We start from the raw sequence: 6,000 nt of genomic DNA, 5'->3' as shown, positions 1-6,000 counted from the left end.
GAGAAGGAGTCATGTCTATACTGATATATTTGAGTTAGATATGGTTTTAGGTGGTGATAAGATCCAGAGGATATCCTCAAGAATGGATGATTAAAGTGAAGAGGAGTGATCTGCCTCTTTCCCCACTGTATTTCCAGTTACTTAACTCATGCCTGGAACATGATAAGTTTTCAATATATGTTTGTTTAAAAAAATGAATAAAAATGCTTTATTTTCTGCTTCCCATTATATTATACCAATTCCCTTCTACCTCACATATTTCATTGTAATTATGTTAGTTGTAATTATGGTAAATGCTTTACAAGTATTGCATGCTATGAGATTGTATAACATGGGCTCCTGATCTAGTCTGGGGGTGGAGGTCAAGAAGTTTTCCTAAGAAAGTGACATTTAAGGTGAGATCTGAAGAATCAGTAGCAGTAAGCCAGGGGATGAGATATGGGGAGAGCCTTACCAGCGAAAGTAAAAACATTTCTGACTATCTTAAGGTCAGAAGAAGCTGAAAATGCTCCAACTGAAAAGTGACAGTGGAGGTAGAGGGATGGGCCTGAAGGGTAAGTTAGGACCATATTATGTAAAGGTCCTATATATAGTAAATCATGAAGTATATTTTGACCCATTGGACTTGAAATGGGAAAAGTTGACTTATAACCATTGTTGTTGTTAGCTTGTAAGCATCAATAGGAATTTTATTATACAGATGTGTTTCTACACAGTGAAATTTGAAAGCTGAAGGAGTATATTTATCTAACATGTCTCTTGCAGCAGCCTGCCACTTCCCTTCTACAAAGCCTTATTCCTTTGGATTATACAAAGCAAGCGCTTTAGCCTTCCAATAACCACTATTAAAATGCACTTTGGTTACCTGGAGAGAAAGTCTTTAGGCCTCCTTTCTCTCTGCTATTCTAATTTTTTTCTGTTAGCTTCATGATTGGGTTAATTAGGTATTTGCATAAGGAAAAGATAAGTATCAATTAATGGAATACAAAGAAGGCAAGGAATAAGGCAGAGACCTTTGGCTGATGACGAGGAGGGGAGGCTCAGGTAGGTAAGCTTTGTAATGGAGATTTTGAATCTTGGGATGTCCTGGTGCAGCTAAGGTCCCAGGGAATTCTTGTTTAACATTTTGTCTAATATAAACCTATGTAAAACCTCCAATTTTGCCAAGATAAAGCATTACCATGGGCTGGCTGCTGACCCCAAGATCAATCTTGGAGGGACTGTGGAGGAAAACCATCATGAAACTAGGAAATAATAGGAAAAAAACCCAGAGGACTTCCTGGGGACAGGGAAGCCTGCTTTGAACTAATGTGTGTGTGTGTGCATGTATGTGTATATCTGTGTGTACATCTGAAGCCTGGGGCAGGACACTTCTGTGGAAATTAGCAACAGCAGCTCAGCCTGCTGGTGTTAGTGTCTTCAAGGATAACAATCAGGGTAGAACAGAAGCCAGAGTTTGGAAAACTGGTGGGGATTGACTGAATTTCAGCATTTCCTTACTCCCCTGCGCCCACTTCCTCCAGCCCTTAGGGCTGGTGAATTACAATCTAGGAGTATCTCCTCTTAAGGCTACTTCTCCTTGAGGGGTAGAGGGTGAGGGTGGGCCTAAAGACAGGGCCCTGACCTGAAGAACTTCTTGGTGGCATGATACCCAGCCTGAGCAATTAATTATGGTAGTCTGGTGCTTGGAGCTCTCTGCTGTAGGCTTATCTCTTCCCCTCTCCTTGATCTCACTGGATGTTGACACAGACTGGGATCTACCCTTTGGTCTTTTCCCATACCAAATGCTCAGACAGAATAGTTGATACCATCAGAGAAATACACGCTCAAAGGCCACAGTAATGAGGTATCTCAGGGGCACAGCTACTTCAGAAGAAAAAACAACCTGGATTACAGACACCACCACAGGCAAATGTGTTAAATCCCATGGTTGACAAATATAGAATAAGCACAATAAATAATCGATAAGGAAATCATAAAAGTCAAAAGGAAATACTAGGCATGAAAAATATGTAAATAGAAACAACATAACAGATGAGATAGTAGAATAAACATGGCTGAAAAATAAATTAGTGAGCTGGAAGATCAGATTAAGGAGCTCTTCTAGAAAGAAGCAGGGAAGAATAAAAATAAAAGTTAAGAGATAAAGAAGATTGAATTGGAATGCGAACCTCGACTTACAGATATTAGGAGTGTCAGGAGGAGAGAAAAATAAAAATGGAGAAGAGGAAATATTTGAAGAAGTGGAAATACATTTCCCAGAATTAGAGAAAGATGAAACACCTCATATTTATGCAGTACCAAACAAGAATGATAAGAAGAAACTAACCCTGGTAATATTGTAATGAAATTAAAGTTTGTACAGGCAAAGATGATATTCTAAAAGTTTCTAGAGAGATCAACTATAAAGGAACAAAAATCATCAGGATCTCAGACTTTTCAAGAGCAACAAGAAGACAATGGTAATATTTTTAAAGTATTGAAAAGACAAGAGAACTTTGAGCCTAAGTTTATATCCAGCCAAATAGTCATTTAAATGTGAGAGCATAATAAAAATATTTTCAGGCATATATGGCCTCAAAAGGTTTGTCACACAAAAACCCATATTGAAAACAGTATTGGAAAAGGTACTCAAATAAGAAAAGAAGCAAATCCAGGAGATGCTACTAGAGATGTATGAAGTAAAGATAATCAAATACCTGGATAAAGTTTGATGTTGTCTTTCAAAAACTAGCAAAGACCAAAGAAAAGAAAATGAGCAAGTATGTCTACAATAACCTAGACTTAAATTCTCCACAATATCAAAAGGTGATGTCTTTAAGTTAGACATTTTTAAAATAGAAAAAATAAAACAGAATTAATTTAAAGAAAGTAGAAGGAAGGAGATGAGAAAAATAATAGCCAAAATTAATGAAGCAGAACACAAAAATACAATGCAGAAGACCAAGAGAACCAAAAGTTGGTTCTTTGAAAAAACTAGTAGAATAGATAAGTCTGTGGCAAGAGTGATCAAAGAAAGAAAGAAAAGTAGTTAAAAAACTAGTATTCTCTTATCATCTTTTAATCTCAACTTTAAAATCTCAAGAGTCTGGAGCATAAATGAGAGCAAAATGTGTCCATTTTGTTGTTCATAACATCATCTCCACAATATACAAACACATTTGAAATAAATGAAATGGACAAATTTCTAGAAAAATATAATCTGCCAATTGAATTAAGAAGAAATAGAAGGCCTCAACAGTGCTGTAACTGTTAAAGAAATGAAAGCAATTTTAAAAATCACCTCACAAAACATTGGGCCAGGTGGTTTTGTAGGCAAATTCTACTAAACTTTCAAGGAACATATCATACTAAACTTATTACAAACTGTAGCAGAAAATAGAAAAAGAGGGAATACTCCCCAACTCATTTATGAGGCCACATAATCTTGATCCCCAAACAAGACAAAGATAGTATGAGAAAGGAAAATTACAAATTATTTCCTCAGGAACATGTGTGTAGAAATCCTAAATAAAATATTTGTGAACTAAGTCCAACATAGTATATAAAGTAAAATACACCATGTAGGGTTTTCCCAAGAGTGCAAATAGACTTATAGAAAATCTATAAATGTAATTCACAACATTAACAGCTTCAATGACAAAAATAACGTGATCATTTTAAAAGATATGGAGAAATATTTAATAGAAATTGAACATAAGTTCATGATAAAAATTCTTAGCAAATCAAGAATTTGCTTACGGGCCGGCCGGTGGCTTAGCGGTCAAGTGCGCGTGCTCCGCTGCTGGCGGCCCCGGTTCGGATCCCGGGCGCGCACTTCTGCGCGACGCGCCGCTTCTCTGGCCATGCTGAGGCCGCGTCCCACATACAGCAACTAGAAGGATGTGCAGCTATGACATACAACTATCTACTGGGGCTTTGGGGGGAAAAAATAAATAAATAAAATTATTAAAAAAAAAAAGAATTTGCTTAACCTGATGAAGGATGATATGTTATGGCAAACATTATACTTAATGGGGAAACAATAGTAGCATTCCATTTAAAATCAGGAATGAGACAATGGTGTCGAATATCATCACTTTTATTCAACTTCATATTGACAGTTTTAGCTAGTACAATAACGCAAGAAAAAGAAGGTAGGGACATAAGGACTGGAAAGGATGAAATAGGACTGTCATTATTTGCTGATGTCATGATTGCCTCATAGAAAATCAAAGACTTCTGGGACAAAGTATTATATTATTAGAAATAGAAGAATTTAGCGGTCAGTTTATTCCTATACACTAGCAACAAATAACCATAAAATGTAATTTAAAAGAATATACTACTTATGATATGTTTTTAAAAATCAGATACATAGGAATAAAATTTTTTAAAAAGATGTCCATGAAGAAAATGTAAAACTACTGAGACTTATTAAAGAAGTCCTAAATAAATGAAGGGCAATACTATGATATATATTTCTTATTTCTTTAATGGAAAAAACCTTAGTATTGTAACTATTTTAATTTCCCTCATCTTGGTTTATAGAGTTAATGCAACTTCAACAAAAATTTCAATAGGATTTTAATGGAACTTGATAGTTTATTCTAAGATTTATATGGAAGACTAAAGGGCCAAGAAGTCAAGATATTTCTAAAGAAGAAGAGTAGGGAGGAGAGATTTGCTTTACTAGATAACAAGATTTATTTTGAAGCTATAGTATATGAAGATAGTATGTTATTTGTTCAGAAATAGAAAAATAAACCATTGGGCAGATAGAAAACTCAGACACAGACCCATGCAAAAACGGGACTTTGATATATGATTGATGTGGCATGGCAGATCAATGGGGAATGGAGGGACTATTCAATAAATGGATTTGTAAAAAATAGTTATCTATATGGAAAAAATGATATTGATCCCTACCTCATATCATTTGTAAAAATGAACTCCAGATAAATTAAGGACTTAAATGTTAAAAGTAAATTTTAAACATTTTGTTAGAAAATATAGGTAGATACTTTTCTGACTTTGGGTAGGGAAGCATTTACCACAGACATGTAAAAAAGCTTTTTAACCATAACAGAAAAGATCAATAAATCTGACTATGCTAAAATTAAGATCTGAACACCAAAAGATATCTTACAAAAAGAAAAGAGAGAAGGTACCAACTAGAAGAGGATATTTTCAACCCAATTAATCAACAAAGGATTAATAGCAAGAATATATGTTTCCTCAAATTAATAAAGAAATGACAAATATCCAATAGAAAGTAAGCAAGAACTATAAACAGGAATTTCACAGAGGAGAAAACACGTATGATCAATAAAATCATTATGAGATGGTCAAATTCATTATTGATTGATGTTGATTGGGGAAGGCAAATTAAAACCACAATGAGATACCAATTTATACCCATCCAAAGGGCAAAACTTAAGAAGTATGACAATGCCAAATATTAGAGAGAATGAATTAGCAGGATGTCTTATACAAACTCTTGGGAGTGTAAATGGGTAGGACCACTTTGGAAAGTTTGTCATCATCTAAATGTTGAACATTTCTATATCCTATAACTCAGCAATTCTACTTCTAGGCATATACCCAAGAAAAACTCTTTGTCCAGTAGGAGACATAAATAAGATTGTTCTCAGCAGCACTTACTGCACTCTTACTGTTAGTAAGATAAATACCTGAAACAACCAAAATGCTTATCGATAGAAAATGGATAAATAAATGGTGGTAACTTCACACAATGGCATATTATATATAGCAAAATAAATAGCTACAAGCAAAAATATGAATGATTTGAGCAATACAATTTTTTTAAAAAGTCCCCAAAGATTTTATACAGCCTGATACCCTTTTTATAATGTTAAAAACAAAGAAAATGGAATAATATAAATTTTAGGAATATAAACATGTATAAAGCTATAATTTTAAAAACAAATTATAATAATAACTGCAAGATTCAAGGAAGGAGAAGGAGGGGAATAGATTGCGGAGAAGCCATTAGGTGGG

The sequence above is a fragment of the Ceratotherium simum genome, chromosome 7, assembly GCF_057802395.1.
Source record: "Ceratotherium simum simum isolate JZ-2026a chromosome 7, ASM5780239v1, whole genome shotgun sequence".
NCBI classification, from domain to species: Eukaryota; Metazoa; Chordata; class Mammalia; order Perissodactyla; family Rhinocerotidae; genus Ceratotherium; species Ceratotherium simum.
Note: the sequence above shows the minus strand (reverse complement) of the source record.